Below are 19,333 nucleotides of genomic sequence, written 5' to 3'. Positions count from 1 at the left end.
TGAAGGGCCCAGAGGCGGGTGGTGTGGAGACAGCAGGAGCACAGGCTTGGGTAGTGCTCACAGTCAGGTGAGAGCAGTGCGGGAGCTCCACATGATATGTCCATGGGGAGGAGATTCCAGTCAAAAGGCTTAGAGCAGAGCAGATTAGGTCTAATTCCAGGAAGAAGGGGCTGCGATCAGTTTGTACATCCAACAGAAAATGTTAGAGTTCAGGACTATATTCTCAGGGAAAGTGACTTGGGTCACAGCAGTTATAGCAGAATGCTGACAGTAGAGACTGTTTAGGATGAGGCTTAGAAGGAGTCTGGCTCCCTTAGACCCTTGGGAATCCTGGCTGGGCCCTGGGGCAATGCCAGATCCTGAGCCAGCTGAGCATCCCCTGCCTTGAGCAGAGTTGACTCTGGAGATGGGGGGTCTGAGCTGCTGCTGGTGTTCCATGTCCCCAGCTGAGCTGACTAGGAATGGGTGGGGTGGGGCAGAGACAGTCACACTCAGAACTGTGTGTGCTGCTACCAGGTGAGGGGAGGCTGAAGGAGAAGGAGAAAGAAGGATGTTTCCCTGAAACCCTACCAAAGGCCAGGGGAACCAGGGTTCGGGCACCTCTCTTTTGACAGGGCTCCCCCTGGGACCTTTAGGCCCTCCCATCGGGGGGTATGAGGACCTGAGTAGGGGGCAGACCCACTTATGACCAGCTTGAGTCCTGAGCCAGCACGGCCTGTGATGTGGTAAAGGAGGGAGGAAGTTGATGTGGGCTTCATGGGGCAGGCGTCGGTCGTGGAGGGAAATACAGGACCCTTAGTAAGAGTCAGTTCTAAGATGGGGGGTCCAGGAAGGGGTCACCCCAGGAATGCTAATCCAGGATTTCCTCAGTCACTTGGGCAAACAGGTGTTTCCTGTCTGGAGGCTGAAGATGCAGCTGAGAAACCCCAGACAGTGTGCTTAGTAGGAACTCTCCCTTCTGGGCCCAGGAGCCCACCCAGGGTCTTAGGCAGGAGTTGAGGGCAGGCAAGGAGTCCAGGAAGGTTGAGGTTGGGAGTCAATCAGCAGCTATGGCTGGACAAAACATTTTACTTCACAGCATCACCCAAACTACTCATACAGAATGAAAAAAAATCAACCACCTGAATTTACAGAAGAATTGAGGGACCAAAACGATCAAATAATACAGTTTATCACTTTTGATGTATTAGAGGATATGCTGGATGTTAGTTACAATCAGAATGTCAAATACAATTAAATATAATTTCATCTGATGAATCCACTTGTTAGTTAGAAGCAGATGCCAAGATGGGATTAACCTGCTGGATTTCATTAGGGGAAACACCTGGGAGAACCATTCAGACCCATGCAGTTCCGACCCCGAGTGCAGGAGAGACGGATAGGAGGTTGGGTGGTAGCGTCCTGCACTACAATAAATGGTGCTGGGACCACAGACCCACACTGGGTAGCCACATGCAAAGAATGGGGTTGGACCCCTTCCTTGCACCACACACAAAAATTAAATCAAAATGGATCATAGACGTACATATGAGAAATAAAACTATGAACGTCTTCGAAGAAAAACATAGGAGTAAATCTTTGCAACCTTGGATTGGGCAAAGGCTTTTTATGTTTGCCAATAGCACACATGACAAAAGAAAAAAGTAATTTGATTTGACTTCATCAAAATTTAAAACTTCTGTGCTTCAAAGAACACAGTTAAAAAAGTGAAAGCAGCCTACAGAATGGGAGAAAATATTTGCAAATCATAGGAGGATACTTCGAAAGGAAATGGAAAGCTTTATATTATCTTTTAATTCTATTTTTCAATTTTTTGAAGTATCCTCATATATCTGGCAAGGGATTGGTATCCAGAATGTATAAAGAACTCTTACATCTAAATAGTATAAAGATAAATAACCCAGTTGAAATATGTGCAAAGGGTTGGAACAGACATCTCTGCAGAGAAGGACGCACATGTCCATAAGCCCATGAGAAGGCGCTTCAGCATCACAAGCCACCAGGGACATGCAAATCCGAGCCACGAGGATAAACCCTTCGCACCGGCCCGGCTGGCTATGATGGAAAAGACAGCGAGGCTGGGGACCAGCTGGGACCCTCCCAGGTCACTAGGCAGAGTGGATGGAGGTGGAGAGGGGGTGGGAGAGTGTGGAGGGTGAGGGGTTGCGTGTGTCGCCGTCTCCTCACTTTCGGGGCAGGGGCTTCTTGCTCTCCTGCTCCAGATCCTCCCTTCCTCCCTCCTCCTGTCCCCTGTCCCCCCTCTGATCCTTCTTTTCCATCCATCCCAAGGTTTTCTCAGCCTCAGGTTGTCCCCAGCCCAGCGGAGAAACCGGGAGCGGAGTGGCGGGGACGGGGAGGGACGCGAGAAAGGCCCAGCCCGCCCCTTAGACTCTCGGTAAGGAGGAGGCGGGACCCCGCGCGGGGACCACAGCATTCGAGCCCCAGGGATCCGACAGGGACGGCTGTGGAGGATACTGACATTGATGAGATAGAAATAAAGCACATGTATTTCACAGGGCCATAGACTATAGCGTAGTAGGACCAAAGTCCTTAGTTTAGGCTGTAGCAGAGTAGGACCAAAGTCCTTAGTTTAGGCTGCAGCAGAGTAGGACCAAAGTCCTTAGTTTAGGCTGCAGCACAGTAGGACCAAAGTCCTTAGTTTAGGCTGCAGCAGAGTAGGACCAAAGTCCTCAGTTTAGGCTGCAGCGCAGTAAGTAGCAGAACCAAAGTCCTTAGTTTAGGCTGCAGCAGAGTAGGACAAAAGTCCTTAGTTTAGGCTGCAGCAGAGTAGGACCAAAGTCCTTAGTTTAGGCTGCAGCAGAGTAGGACCAAAGTCCTTAGTTTAGGCTGCAGCGCAGTAGGACCAAAGTCCTTAGTTTAGGCTGCAGCAGAGTAGGACCAAAGTCCTCAGTTTAGGCTGCAGCGCAGTAAGTAGCAGAACCAAAGTCCTTAGTTTAGGCTGCAGCGCAGTAGGACCAAAGTCCTTAGTTTAGGCTGTAGCAGAGTAGGACCAAAGTCCTTAGTTTAGGCTGCAGCGCAGTAGGACCAAAGTCCTTAGTTTAGGCTGCAGCTCAGTACGGCCAAAGTCCTTAGTTTAGGCTGTAGCACAGCAGCAGGACCAAAGTCCTTAGTTTAGGCTGCAGCGCAGTAGCGCCAAAGTCCTTAGTTTAGGCTGCAGCGCAGTAGCAGGACCAAAGTTCTTAGTTTAGGCTGCAGCTCAGTACGGCCAAAGTCCTTAGTTTAGGCTGCAGCTCAGTAGCGCCAAAGTCCTTAGTTTAGGCTGCAGCGCAGTAGCGCCAAAGTCCTTAGTTTAGGCTGCAGCGCAGTAGCGCCAAAGTCCTTAGTTTAGGCTGCAGCGCAGTAGCAGGACCAAAGTCCTTAGTTTAGGCTGCAGCGCAGTAGCACCAAAGTCCTTAGTTTCGGCTGCAGCGCAGTAGCGCCAAAGTCCTTAGTTTAGGCTTAGCACAGTAATAGGCTGTAGCATAGTAGGACCAAAGTCCTTAGTTTAGGTTGTAGCACAGTAGGACCAAAGTCCTTAGTTTAGGCTGTAGCACAGTAGGACCAAAGTCCTGTAGTTTAAGCCATAGCCAACTTGTTAGAAGCACACGTAGGAATGCTAAGATTGGGAAAGACCAAGAAAACTTTCACAGTACTAAAGCCTTTGATGTAGATAAGAAAATCGTAACACAGCGAAAGTGATTGATCTGGGGGCAGTTGCCCTCGGTGCAGCTAAACCTAAATGATGGGAACGTATGTGATCTAAACGCTTCAAGGCTATTCTGCTAGTGAGTGGTTGGGGACAGTTAGTGGTCCCCCTACACGCGCGTCCCACACCGCCGGGCTCCGCACTTCCCGGGCCCTCGTGGCGCAGGAGCCGCCTCTCGCCTGCAGCACCCGTCGCGTCCTCCCACGTCCCCAAAAGGCAGTTCCCGCCGGCGGCGACCCCACCCGCCCGTCCCCGGCTCCGCTGCCAGAGCTCGGCCGAGCCGGCGCCGCGGGACCTGCGCGCAGAAATCGGAGGGGACGCGGCAGGGTCGAAACCGAAACCCCGCGCGAGGAACTTTGGAACTTTCGGGGAAAGTCGACTGAGGTTAATGTCAACCAACAGCGAGTCACTGCACTTGAAAACGGTGTGGAACCGTCTCGCAGAAATTGTCCGAGTTACCGCGACGCAGCCGCGGGCGCCCCTGTCTTGGTCCTGCGGCCCCCGGACCCTCGTGGCAAAGAACCGACCCGGCGACCCCACCCAAGGGACCGTCCCGGGGCCCCCGGCCCTACTCAGGATCCAAGACAGGCGGTGCCACCGCGGCCGAGGACGGGGCAGGGGCCGTCCCGCTGGCTGACTCTTCTCCCCGCTATTTTCTACCCCACGGGTCTTGTCCACCAGTGAACACTCGCGTTCCCAACTCCTCTCCTGCCTGCTTCCCAAATGACACAACTGGCATAATGCCTAACACATTGTAAACAATGAACAATAAGAACACATTTGCTACTTTCTTACCCGGCAGGGGTGTCCTGGAAGAGTGAAGTTCTCTGAGGGGTCCGGGGACCAGCAGCAGGAGGGATCTGCCTGGCAGAGCCCCCATGACGAGAGTCAAAGAGCCAGCAATTCCCAGAGCCAGAGGGTGGTGGGAATCAGGTGGGGACCTTTCTCTCGGCTCCAAGATTTTCCTCAGAGGCGTCTGCTCTGTCCCGCAGCTTTTAAGGATTTCTGCTGGGCAAAGAAGGTAAGATCGCAGGGACAAGCAGTCTCAGGTGTGGAAACTCTTTGGAGGTGGTGGAAACTCTTTGGAGGTGGTGGCTGCGTGGTAAGAAAAATGCATGAAGCCTGGTGACTAATGAGCTCCCAGCCTGGGGAGTGCTGGCTGTCATACACCTGGCCACAGTCTCTGGGGCCTGAGCCCAGAAGTCAGAGCACAACAGGGCGGAGCAATAAAAGTGGGACACACCTCTAACAGCACGGTGCACCCCGCCAAACAGAAACGCCCTGAGGCTGGGAGTTTCACCAACCAAGTCTGTCTTTCGTCTGCCCACTGGATAATGTGGTAGATACCCTAGTCTGCAGCTTTTCTGAGGGGAGCTCAGGGTAGGGAGTTTCTTTCCTCCCCAGGCTGTGTCAAGAATATCGCTGACACCTGACGCTGTCCTCCACATCTCTTTGGCTACTGCTGCCACTGGAATTTGTGTGGGAGGCACCAGCTGTGAACACTGGGACCAGAGGAGGCTGCCTGACATCCCTCCCATTTTCCCCAATGTGTCTGTTTTCTGTGTCTTGAGTGAGGTTTGTGGCTTCATGGATATGGCATTCTAGAAGGAGATAGAAATTTTAAAAGGATAGAATTGTAAATTATATACTGTGTGTGTTGGGCAGAATAATTCCCCCCCCACACACACACACACACACACACGTCCTACTGGCTGGAACCTGTACGTTAAGTTACATGGAAGGGGTATTATGGTTGCAGATGGAGGTAAATTTGCTAATCAGCTGATTTGGAGAAGGGGTGATTTTCTGGAATACAATATGCATTTTTTTTTTTTTTTTCGTCTTTTTCGTGACCGGTACTCAGCCAGTGAGTGCACCGGCCATTCCCACATAGGATCCGAACCCGCGGCGGGAGCGTCGCGGCGCTCCCAGTGCCGCACTCTCCCGAGTGCGCCACGGTCGGCCCCATACAGTATGCTTTTAAATGGTCGTTACTTTAGGTGGAAAAAGTTCAGATTAAGAAGGTTCAGGATTGCCTGGGTAGGCAGAGGGAGTGCAAGCTTAAACAGGCTTGAAGGAGTGCTGCCTGAGAAGGTGGTGTAGGAGGAGCCAGCCCGGCCTGAGGGAAGAGCAGCCCCAGCCTAGGCCTAGGCGCTGGCAGTGCAAAGGCCCTCAGGCACAAGAGCATCTGCAGTGCTTGGAGGACCAGCCAGGAGATCAGGGCATGAGAGCTGAGTGAACAAGGGGACAGAGCAGAGGACAGCTGAGCAGATGTGCAGGGCTTCGTAGGCCTTTGTGGTCACTTTGGGTTTTACTCTGAAGAGTAGAGGGGCACCAATGGAGGGTTGTGAGCAGAGGAGGGACATGAGTGATTCCAGTTTTAAAGGATCACTTTGGGTGCTGTGTTGTCAATAGGCACTTAGGAAGCAGCAGTAAGAATAGAGAGACCAAATAGGACAGGACTGCAGGAACTCAGGCTACACAGGGTGGCAGCTTAGAACCAGAATTTGCTAATAGATGAAGGGCATAGTCAAATAATGGATATTTTACTTTTAGTCCAAAAAAGAGGTAGGAAAGAGGTCCAACTAATATTTTAATTTTTAAAAAATCCTATGCATCCCTACCACGTAACCCCTAAGTCTTCAGTAAAGTTGGCTACGTGCACATATATTTGGGATTAGTTTGATTTTTTTTTTAAGGGAGTGGGTGGGGTGTGGTGACTCAGGAGGAGAGTTGGCTTCCACTCGTGGATGGGAGTGCAGTTGAGAGAAAAGAACAGCTCAGTTCAGTGAAACAGAGTCCGGGACGCAGGAGCTCGAGGCCAGAAGAGAGCAGGACAGCCCAGTGTCTCCACAGAAGTCAGGCCACAGGAGGGCTTCAGCATCCACCAAAGTAGGGGCCTCGTCACCACCCTTATGACCTTTAAAAGACCTAAACATTGGTAAAAATGGGGAACCGTCCCATACATTACTAAGGAATAAATATACATGCCACAAAATACTGGTCTTCAATAACTCTAAAATTAAATTAAACTGTGTCTAGAATTTTGTTGCTGGGACTTGAACCTGATCTTGATCTGATCATGGATAATGAATTCAGTTCTGAGCTAGACTGATGAGGAACCCCACCCTGGAATGATTAGCTTGTGGCAGTGGCCAGGTGGTGTCTCCCAGGCTTGCACGGTGGGTAGGTCTGTTTGCACAGTGGGGCTCAGCTGTCTCACACAGTTTCTGCTCCTCAGACAGTGTACCCTGAATTTATTCACCTCAGGCCTCTCCATCCTACAAAGAGCAGAAGGATAAACATCTCCAGCTGGCACAAGGTGGGGTGTACACATTGTTCCAAAGCCGCAATGGAGGGGGGATGTGCGCTTGTTTGTGAGTAAAGGAGAAAAGTGTGGGGATCGGGTGCAGAGAGTTGGGGAGAAAGTCTAGGAAGTGCGGGCAGGTTAGTAAAGTAGAAATGGGGTTTGGGGGGGAACCAAGAGGGACATGAGGGGTGCTGGGAGAAAAGGAAGCACAGGGAGGTGGCTCCGTGGATCCTGTGCCTGCATGCCAACCACTCAGATCCACATCTCTCTCCAGCTCGGGGTCACCAGTTACCCATCTCGCCAATTTTGGGGACAGGGCTTTCTCCTGGTTCTCCTGGGCCACCTCCTTCCTGCCCCCTCCTCTTGTCTCGTCTCTCTCTCATCCTTCTTTCCACTCCTGTCGAGGATTCTCAGCCTCACGTTGTCCATTCTCGGGCACCCCCAGCCCCAGCGGTGAAACCATGATCCGAGGACCAGGAGGCAGCTGGGACAAGGAGGGGATGGCTAGAAGTCCAAGGACCCAGAACCCTTCCTCGGTGTCCTCCAGCAGAGGCAGAAACAGAGGGACAGCCCAGCTGCCTCCCTGTCAACCTCATTCCACCAAGGCAGACCCACACCAGCAGAGTCAGGGCGGCCCAGAGCCCCACACCCCAGCTCCCCCACCCACCTCCCAGGCAGAACACAGGCAAGGACCTTTAAATGACCCAAAAGTGTGCCCTGAGAGAGAGAGCCAACCCTGCACACTGCCACAAAAAGGTTGTTGACTCACTTTCAGGGATTAAAAAATCCAATCCTATTTATTTTAAAACCTCAGTCTGTCTTTGGACTTTAGGAGGCTCAGGCCAACCTGTGATTCACGAACACAGAGGGAAGTAAGGGTGGAAGGACCACTCCTGTTTGTCAGCTCTGCAAGGTCCACATGGCAGCTCCTTGTTTCTCTTCAGTTGTAGGACCGTAATAGATTTCAGGACCCAAGGACAAGCAAGGTGCTTGATCATACCTGTAGGAAATATTGGCCCCGTTATGGAGGTGGTTATGTGATACACACAGGCACAGGCACACACCCGCACTCACCCAGTTCATGGGCCCACCTTCCAGCACTGTAGGGTGGTAGCACCTGAGTCACTCTCCTTGCACTCTCGAGCGCTGGATGTGTACAGAACAGACTCCACTCAGGATGGATTTAAGGCCCCTCCTCCAGGCCAGGAGGTGGAAATTGTTCTCAAATTGAGGTTCTTTGACCTTAACAGCCAAAGAACCACCTGGAAGACATGTTAGAAATGTACATTCCTGGCCTTTGGGAGGTAATTAGGTCATGTAATTGTTTACTTCCTAGCGTTTTCACTGGAAGTTAAGGTTGCTAGAGTTACAATTATTCTAATTTATATATGGTAATTAAAACCAGTTATGTGAGAAAAGTAAGACATGTTTTTGGTACATGAGGCTTACTTAAAGATGTTTTAGTTTAAAAAAAAAAAGAGGGTAATTTTTGTCCTAAAGTAGAATGATTGGTTGTTCCAAAATGAGAAAGAGAAAAGGTTATAAAAGTTTGTAAAAGATGAATCTTGTAAAAATTTTATGTCATTGAGCTGGCTAAAATTATTTTTTAATGAATTATTATTTTTTCTAAAAATTGAGCATTATATCAAACACTCATAGAAAACTAGGCTTTGGTTTTCTACCCTCATGTAGTATTTATTAGGTCTTTTGATTATTTGCATAACTGAGTATCCTCTCTATCAAAGAGTAAAGGTTTTTGCTTTTTGAAATCTTACTTTGGCTAAATGAATGTCTATTATTTTACAGGGACGTGTGATTCTATTTTGATCAAGTGTTTTCAACCTTTGACATATTTGACAGTTTTCCTAAATCAAATTTCAAAATCGATATTATGTCTTTTGACCTCAAACTAACTTTGGTTCCTAAAGCATTCAAAAGAGAGACAATAAACAGGCTTATAAGATATATTAAGTTATATGGGAATTACTGTCAAAAAATGATGCTTAACCTTTTTTTGAGTTATATTTGCATGGATATAGTATTAATACATGTTCCAAAATTGTATGAAATTTCTACAGTTCTAATATATATTGGTATGCTATCAGTCATAATTATAATTGTTAAATTATCATGGGTCAAAGAAATAATCAAATTTTCTTGTCAATTGCATCTTTAGTCATAACCATTTCAAGTTTTGTTGTCACAGTTAATTGCTTAATTCTGATGTGTTTTCTGAAGGCTTTTTACAATTATAATCCTAAAGTGTTGTGTCTTCAAGGAGGTTCACAAAAGGATGGAAAGGACTCTGAACAAGTACACATTTCTCATAACCTTAAATGTTATTGCACTAAGTAAGAATTTCCTGATCTCTAATGAAAAAACTCACAGGTTTATAAAACTGCTAACCAACATCAAGCAGAACAAGAAGTAATTAAATAACAAGAGAATACTTTGGCAGATTTTTATGCTAATTTAGCCTGTACTGAAATTGTTAAGATATGCAATGTTTTTTTCCAAACACATTTTTTTCCCATGGGATCCAAACGCATGACCTTTGTGTTATAAGACTAACCAACTGAGCTAAACAGCCAGCCCAACATACACAATTTGAATGAATTCCATAATCCAAGTCAAATTACCTATGATAACCCACTTGATAAACAATGCAATGCACCTGAATTGGAGAAACAAAATTGTATTTAAATATATATATATATATATATCTCCAATGTTAAGCATGGACTCATGGAGAGCCTGGATGGCCATCTGGTCCTTCCTGAGTCCTTAAAGTGTTATTATTAAAAGTTCTGCACTCCATGACTCATCATGGGAGAGATAACATGATCCAAATTATTTTTTAAAAAGTTGGTGTGGTAACTGTTCTAAAATTGCTGAAATGGTTTACGACCAATGCTTGGTTTGTCAAACCCATATTTCTAGGAAGACAATCAAAACTTCAGGTACATTTCTGCTACCTGATGGGTCATTTAAACAGTTATAAAGGGACTTCATTCAATTCCCATTTTTGATGCATGTTTTCTGGCTGTCTAGAAGTTTTCCCATACAGGAAGGCCAATGCTGTAATACTAGCTAAAAGGTTATTGAAAGAATGTGTTTCTTTCATGGGACATTTCTGGAGAAAATCTCCAGTGATAAAGGTACTTGTTCCACTGGAAAAGTTATAAAACAGTTAAATAAAGTATTGTAGATGCAAGAGTATGAGGCAAAGCTGACTGGATTGACTGAATTGTCTTGGTCAAAGGTATTGTAGATTGATGACAATCAGATCGACTTCAAGTGGAAAATATAAGTTGACCCCTTATGAAATATTTACTAGAAGGCGTATGCCCCTATTAAATGAGCCTCACATATTTCTGCTTTCCTAACTCTGATATGACTAAATGCTGCAAGGTTTTAATGCATTATGCCAAACTGTATTTTTACCAGGTGGAAGAAGCTGTTTATGATCCACCGACTGAGTACACCCTTCACGATCTAAAACCCAGAGATTAGATCTTCTGGAAAGGATATCAGAGAAAAACCACCCTTGCCACTCACACTGCAGCAAAACTTTGGGACCTTGAACCTTGGGTTCACATCTCACTGCTCAAGGGCCCCTACAGACTCTTGAAACTGCACGCCCATAGGAGACCTTAAGGTAGAGCTAACCAGGGAGGTTTGTCCTCAGATATCCTAGACATGGACAACTTTCCCAAGGTCACAGATCAAGACTTCTCTGGAATCGTGAAACTCTTATTTCTCTTCATTTTTCCTTACTTACGCCTACCTATGTCACTTTGCAGAATAATGCTACAATTAGAATTGCACCAAAATCCCAAAAAGAATTTCTTGCTAATTGATCTACGTGCCAGGGTGGTATAGAGCTCTTTTAACCTGTAATAACTTTGCCTGAGACCCTTGGCTAGAAACTGCTAATTTCACCATTCCAAGGAATTATTATTTTTTTTTTTTTGCAAGTAAAAATTTTTATTCTGATTGATTTCTCAATGTATAGTTCAATGTAAAGTCAGTTTCTAATGGCAAAACTTTGGTTCCACTGAAACTCCATACACTGTAGAGAGCTTCTGCTTTTTCCAGAAAATAGGTAAACAGCTAGAAAGAGAAGGCACAACTGTCTAGCAACATGGCAACTTCAACTGCAGACCTAACAGGTCTGCAACTTTTCCCTAAAAGTGGTACAAGCATTAGCTGGCAACAAAAGTGAGAAATGGGGAAAAAGAGATGTCAACACCGAAAGGAGAAATACATGTGCTGTGTATATTAGTCTGTTTCTGTTGCTTATAACAAAATACCTAGAACAGGGTAATTTGCAAGAAAACAAAATTAATTGCTTACAGTTTCGGAGGCTGGGAAGTCTGAAATCCAGGAAACACATCTGGTGAGGTTCTTGGTGGTGGTGACCGTGATCCAGGGGTCTCACATGGCAGAAAATGGTGGAGCAGAAACTAACCTCTCATGTGATCTTCCTTTTAAAGCCCTCAGAACCACCCCCTGACCACCATTATTAATCCACTCACCACGATCTATTCACTTCTTCAAGGCCCCAACTTTCAATTACCCTAATAGGATTTTGCACCCTGAACAGTTACAGTGGGGTCAAGTTTCTAATACATAAAACTTGGGGGACACAATTCAAGCTTCAGTGAGGTTGGGGAGACATTCAATCTACTACATACTCTGAAGACAGCAATAAACCAAATATAGCTATAAGGATTTTAAAAGATAATTATAGAAAAGAGAACCAAATATTTTACTTAAATCCTTTTGAGAGCCTTTCTGTAGAGATATGTATATATATAATATATACATATATATATATCCAAAAATATGTTTTATACAGATAAATGTTTCTCAGTTAAAGATGGGACCACAGGTATAGTTATAACATAAAGCACTGTCTTTTGAAAGACTATTTATTAACCTGAATTTTCAATTTCTTTAAAGCTAGTGCATTAAACATTTTCTAAATAAAATTACCTGATACAGTTTTTATAGATATAAATCAAGCAGGCATTATTCTTTAAAGGGGCTACAGACTAAACAATATTTTTCTAAGTTGCCATGCATATCGATCTTATGACAAGCCCCATTCAGAATCATTATTAATAACATATCAAAAAGGGCTGTATAAGTCAGATTTCCCTCTTCATAGAAAATATTTTCTGATTTCCAGTTTACAAGTGTTAAAAATGCACAAGAAAGATTTCACTTCAAAAGTACTTTATGTTAATAAGATACTGATGGAGTTTGGATTTTTGTCCTCCCAGAACTCATGTGGAAATCTGATCTCCAGTGTGGTAGTGTTGGGAGCTGTTTGAGTCATGGGGTTGGATCCCTCATGAATGGATTAATGCTTTCCCTGGGGGGTAGGAGTATTGAGTGAGTTCTCACTTTATTAGTTCCCATGAGAGCTGGTTATTTAAAACACCCTGGCACCTCCCTGCCTCTCTCTCCTGCTTCCTCTTGCCCTGTGATCTGCTTGTACCTATCAGCTGCCTGATGCTTTCCACCTTGAGCAGAAGCAGCCTGAGCCCCACATGATATGCAGCTGTCCCAGAATCATGAGCTGAATAAACCTCTGTTCTTCATAAACTACCCAGTCTCAGGTATTCTGTTATAGCAGGACAAAATGGACTAACACAGATACTTTGATTCAAGATATGTGGCAATAAATCTCCACATGCTGTAACCATAGTATGTTGTTGTTGTTGTTTTTTAGTGGGGATGTAACACTAATGGCCACTACCTATAAAGTAAAACACGCATTATTTTGGTGATTTTACAAATCTTTTTTTCCTGGTGTAAAGGCTGCAAAAATTCTTTAAAAAATTAGAGAACACTGAAAACACATTAAATTTCAACTCTTCATAGTGTTTCCATTTTACCCTGAAAGATAACTTTAAAAAATCTGACCTTGTAGAAACAGGCCACCTTGATAATATTATGAAAAACTGGTGAGAGCCAGAAATTGTATCACTGATATGTGGGATTTTTGTAAAATGTTTTTTCTTCAAATCATTAGAAAAATGCTCAAAGTTAAAACACAAAATAAAATATGATGGTGTTCCCTAAACTATTTTGAAGGCAGGTAACTTAGTTTAAGCTAAAATATTTTTTTCACCCATAGTAAGCATCCTCCCCACAAATGCCCTTATAAAAAATGCGTGAAACTGTAAAATAGCAAGAATCAAAGAGCACAAACTGTATTTGCAGGAACAGAAAAAGCCCCAACGCTAAAAGGTATTGTAAAAAGCCAGATTTCTTTGAGGACATTAATCAATTAGTTTATAATTCATATGAAGATTTTTCTTTTGTATTACGGGGAGAGTGTGCTCCATTTGAAGTTACTGTTCCATTCACACCATTTTCTCTTCCTTTTCTAGAGGACCTGCCTTTACTCACTGTTGGCTTCTTCTTCACAGCTGGTGCCTGAAAAGTACAATGTTCCATCCACCTACGAAGCTGAAAATGAATGAACTTCCACATCATGAATGCTTGGGTAATGCAGATGGGTGCCAGGGATTCTAACAGCGCACACACTGAAGTTTCCAGAAATACATCTTCTCATGCTCTGCCTTTGCCAGGCCCAAAACAACAGTGAGGACAGAAAGAATGAAAGTCAGACATCTCCCCAAAATACAAAGAACTGCCCACAGAGGAAATCCTTTCTGATAGTTTTCATCGTGGAAGTAAAACAGACGGGAATTGTGGAAAAGAAATTCAACAAAATAATGCAGCACCAGAAGAACAAGTCCTGGATGATTCAAGTTCAAAAGATAAGCTCCAGCAATGTGGAAGAGGTAAAGACCGATATAGACAAGCCAATGAGGGATATCTTCATTTTCGGTTTTCTGAAAGTAGAGATCGGAAAAGCATGAAACTGGTGAGTCAACTGTGATATATAGAAAAACTTCATTTGAAAAGTCATCACATAATGGGGATATGCCCTCCATGAAATAGCTGGGTCTGAGATCTCGTTTTCAGAGATTAGAATGAATGTGCCCCAAACACAAGCAAAAAGGTGGAATGCACGAAGCTGACCAGATTCATTAAACTTGCTGTGTTTCGTTTTGGAGAAGTGCATTCACCTCTTAATTTTATGCAACACATGCTCTTCGGTTAGGGCTAGAATGATTATTGCCACTAGCAGGTAGAAGAAAACTGTAGCCAAATCTTTGACACCACAGTAATAAAGGGACGCTGATTCAGGAGCTTGTTCTTCTGTTGCAGGGAGGGTAGCATGGTACTGCAGAGTAACAGGAACAATACAAGCTTTGCTGTTACCTTGAACATGAGCCCCAGCAGGAACACCACCTCACACAGGAGACGATGTCTGCGTGATTCTGCAGGATGAATTCGTGGCTCAGGACTGGAGGGTGGGCTGGGGAGGCTCTTGGTGCTGTTCTTGTGAGTCGCCAGGGTGGGGCCGCCTGCAGGTGCTCCGTCCACTCCTGTCACTGACTCACTGACTCTGCTGCCGCCACCTCCTCCCCCAGCTGCTCCTCACAGCCCGAGTGATGCATTTATAAATAATAGGGAGGAAAGGGCCTTGTGTGCACCCATGAGATATAGTTTTATTTGTGGAGGATTTTGCAGCCAACCTTACAATGGGCAACCTTGATAGATGAAAAATGAAGGAGCAATGTGGGCTAGAAATTTTAATAATATTTTTGTTGTTTCATAATCAGTCAGAAACGGAACATGAGTTCACGTCTCTTAATCTGCATCATAGGTTAAAGAGAACATTGCGAGAATGGCATTACCCTTCTGGATGGGCATCATTTGTTAGGTTTTCATTTGTTTTGTTTTCCATGGCTTAGAGCAAATATAAATGAGACAATGATTTATTTTTTTATTTTTTAAATTTATTTTTATTAGCATATTCATTGTTACAAATCATACTTATTCTTTATGTCCCTTCCTCCCCGCTCCTCCTCCCCTCCTCTAATGACCATAGATTCATTCTCTCCATCTGATAGATTAACTGTTCCTCTGTTGGTTTGTTGCCTAGATGATCTGTCCGGTACTGAGACAGGTGTGATCGAGTCCTCACCTATTATGGTAAATCAGATGCTGCTTCTTTTACTCTCGAGTGTGCTTTTTGGAGACAGATGAGCTCTTCTCTTTATTTTTGGTCTCCACTGATGCCTCCCCTTGTGTCAATGCAGTTGAGAGTCTGGTGTGCCATCTGCATGGTGGCTGTGACTGCTGCTATAGAGACTAGCCGCTTTTGTTGTAGCCATGACAACTGCAGTGACTATGGTGGGCTACCCATGTGAAAATGGTGTTTTTGGGGTGCTCTTTACCTGTTTGCAGCTGGGTTTAGCTCCCCCCAGCTTCATGCCTCAGGCCCCGGCAGGGTGCCGAGGTGGTGGTGGCAGCAGTGTGCCTCCATGAGGCAATGATTTAAAAATTATCCCTCACAATAGGCTCCATAGCAGAGTCTACTGCAAAGTCTATGATTACACAACAGACTTTCTAAGTTCTTTAGGTGCTAAAGCTGTGCTAGATGATAGAAGTGCTCTAGATTGCCCAGTGGATGAGCAGGGAAGAATCTGTGCAGTTGCTGACACTTCTTGCACGTGGATGAACACATCGAGTATTATAAATACTCAGTTGCAGGGGATTAACAAATGGTTAAAATGGGTAGACTCTTCATCTGGTTTATTTTTTAATGTATTTCATTTTGCTTTGTTTCTTTCATGGGGACCTTGGCTAAGGAGCATACTTCAAAAGCTTAGTGTTATCCTCCTGATAGTCAAAATAGTAGTCCCCCTGGTGTGCTGTGTTCTCTCGAAAGTTTTAAATGTTTGCAATGCACCCATCTGTGGAATGTCAAATGGTCTCTCTTTGAATGGAGTGATAAAAAGTCAAAGAAATGTGTGATCATGAGGACACTGTAACCTATAAATAATGTGTTGAGACTGGAAACCTAAAATGATGGTAACTGAAAGTGGCACTAATACCCTAAATTTTTGCCACACAACCAAAAAAGAGGGGGCTTTTTAAACAAAAATTATGAGGCCATTGTTTTAGACTCAGCTCCTGCACTAGTGCCCCAGCAGATAAGACCAATCCAAAATGGAGTCATTCATATTAAGTGTCACATAATCAAATTAAAATTTTAAGAAAGCAGATAGATCTCAAAACAGACCAACTTGTTTTCTCCTAAAAACAGGAGGTTCCAGCATAACAAGGAAGTCCCCTCTGTTCTAACCCATATGAAAAAGTAACTTGATGCTAATCAGTTTTTTCCTGTTGTTCTGTTTTCCTGATCCCACCTTATAAAACCCATTGTTGTGCTATTTCCCAGTGGGATTTGAGATCAAGTAAGTCCATTTTTAATGACGACAGAATGATGGCAGTGCCGAAAGTTGTGGTCAATCTCTCAAAATTGAGAGGCTGAGCAAAAAGGGGGAACTGTTAAGTCTGGCCTAAAGATTTCTTTAATTTTTTTTTTTTTTAGTCTTTTTCTTTCTTTTTATTTATTTATTTTTGTTTTGTTTTGTTTAGCTCTCACTTATGATGAGGACACGCAGTATTTCTCTTGCTGTGCCTGCACTGGGATTGCTGGATCATACAACAGTTCTATCTGTAGTTGTTTGAGGAAACTCCATACTGTCTGCCATAATAGCTGCACTAATTTACAGTCCCACTATCAGTGCAGGAGAGTTCCCCTTTCTCTGCATCCTTACCAGCCTTTGTTATTCTTTCTTTTGGATAATAGCCAGTCTAACAGGGGAGATGATAACTTAGTGTGGTTTTGATTTGCAGTTCCCTGATGGTTAGTGATACAGAGCATTTTTTTTTTTTTTTGCCACAAACCAAACCTTAAAACATTTAAAAAGACTAAGATAATAGAAAATGTGTCCTCTGATCACAATAATAGAAAGAAATTTAGAAAATTCACAAATGAGTGGAAATTAAACCACACTCCCCTAAATAAACAATGGGCAGAAAGGAAAAAATCACAGGGATATTAGAGGTATTTTGAAATAAAAGTCGAAGTGCAACATATCAAAAGTTATAGGCTGCAGGCCTCATGCAGGGCTTAGAGGAAAATATATACTTGTAAAAACCTAAATTAAAAATAAGAAAAATCTCAAATCAGTAATGTAAACTTCTACCTCAAGAAAATAGAAAAAGAAGAGCAAACTAAACCAAAAGCGAATATAAGTAGGAAATAACAAAGATTACAACAGAAATACATGAAATGGGGATTTTTAAAAACTATAGAAAAAATTAACAAAACCAAAAATTGATTCTTTAAAAAGATCAACAAAATCTGCAAACTTTTATCTAGGCTGACCAAGAAAAAGAGAGAAGACCAAAATTACTCAAATCAGAAAGCACAGTCATTATCACATTATCATTATAGTTTTTTGTGATGCTAAGATTTAGTTTATTTCCCTTTCTCATTGCATTTTTGTTCTACCAATGGGTCTTTGTTCTTTCTTGTGTATTCGTGGTAGTGATTATCATTTTTCAGACTCCAGATGCAGGACTTCCTTGAGGATTTATTATAGGGCTGGTTGTGTGGTGATGAGCTCCCCAAGTTCTTGTTTGTCTGAAAAGACACTATTTTTCCCTCATTTCTGAAGGATAGCCTTGCTGGGTAAAGTATTCTTGGCTGGCAATTTTTTTCTTTTAGTATTTTGAATATATCACCCCATTTTATTCTGGCCTGTAGAGTTTCTCCTGAGAAGTCTGCTGTTAGTCTGAAAGGGGTTCCCTTTTAGGTGACTTGATGCTTTTCTCTTGCTTCTTGTAAGATTCTCCCATTGTCTTTGAGCATTGCCAGTCTGACTACTATGTGTCTGGGAGAGGATCTTTTTGGGTTGAATCTTTTAGGGGATCATTGAACCTCCAGTATCTGAAGGTCCATATCTCTCCCTATACCTGGGAAGTTTTCTGTCATTATTTCATTGAATTGGTTTTCCATGCCTTTTCCTTTCTCCTCCCCTTCTGGAACACCCATGATTTGAATGTTTGTGTACTTAACATTGTCTGCAAGCTCCCTTAGATTTTCTTCCTATTTTTAAAATTCTTTTTTTTTTTTTTTGTCCACCTGGGTTATTTCAGAAAGACTATCTTCAAGATCAGAAATTCTTTCTTTCAGGGCCGGCCTGTGGCTCACTTGGGAGAGTGTGGTGCTAATTACACCAAGGCCAAGGGTTCAGATCCCTATATAGGGATGGCCAGTTAGCACACATGGAGAGTGTGGTGCTGACAACACCAGGTCAAGGGTTAAGATCCCCTTACCAGTCATCTCTTTAAAAAAAAAAAAAAGAAATTCTTTCTTTCACTTGCTCTCGCTTGCTGCCTAAGCTCTCGGTTGTGTTTTTTATTTCATTGACTGAATCTTTCAGTTCCATGAGTTCTGCTACATTCTTTTTTAAGGTATTAATCTCTTTGTAAATTTTTTCCTTCATATCCTGGATTTTTTTTTTCTTATTATATTGTGTGAGATATTTCTTGTATCTCAGTGAGTTTCCTTAAGATTGTTGCTCAGAATACCTTTTCAGTCATTTCAAGGGTGTACTAATCCATTGCTGTTGTTTATAAGAAAATACCTGTAACTGGGTACTTTGTATGAAAATGAAATTTATTGCTTACAGTTTCAGAGGCTAGGAAGTCCAAAGTCCAGGGAACACATCTAGTGAGTCATCTTTGGTGATGGCTTTACAGCTATGCAGGGGTCTCACATGGCAGAAAATGGCAGAAGAAAGAGAGAAAAACTAACCTCCTCATTCACTCTCCTCGTAAAGCCCTGCAAAGCATGCCCCTGACCACCATTATGAATCCATTCACTTCAATACATACGGCCTTACAGTCTGATGACCTCTTCAAGGCCCCACCTTCCAATTACCATAATAGAATTTCCCATCATCAGCAGTTACAGTGGGGATTTAAACTTCAGTGAGGTCTTGTCTCATTCTTCTACTTAAAGTATTCAGTTTTCTCAGCATCATTTATTCAAGAGGCAGTCTCTTCCCGGTGTATGTTCTTGTTAATGCCTGCACAGTGGCCATGGCTGCTATTGCAGCAGTGAGCTGCCTTTGAAGTGGCAGTGGCTGTGATGAGCCGCCTGCCTGGAACTGGTGTTTGTGGCATGCTCCTGCCCTCTGTCAGGCAGGGGAGGTGCCTGTGGTTTGTGCCTGTGTCCCTGGGCATGCTCCCACCTTCTGTTGGGCAGGGGAGGTACCCATGGCTGCTGCCTGCGTCCTGGGTCCCTGGTGTGCTCCTGCCCTCTACCAGGCAGGGGAGGGTGCCTGTGGCTCCTCTCTTTCCTAACA

At 43.9% G+C, this 19,333-nt stretch overlaps 1 pseudogene; it reads right to left on the bottom strand.

Moving 5' to 3' along the window:
• Positions 1-293: 293 nt before the first annotated feature.
• On the bottom strand, positions 294-19,246 carry LOC134379174 (translocating chain-associated membrane protein 1-like; annotated as a pseudogene).
• Between the last annotated feature and the right edge of the window lie 87 nt (positions 19,247-19,333).

The sequence above is a fragment of the Cynocephalus volans genome, chromosome 5 (genome assembly GCF_027409185.1).
Source record: "Cynocephalus volans isolate mCynVol1 chromosome 5, mCynVol1.pri, whole genome shotgun sequence".
Taxonomy (NCBI): domain Eukaryota; kingdom Metazoa; phylum Chordata; class Mammalia; order Dermoptera; family Cynocephalidae; genus Cynocephalus; species Cynocephalus volans.
Note: the sequence above shows the minus strand (reverse complement) of the source record. Positions and strands in the feature narration are given on the sequence as shown.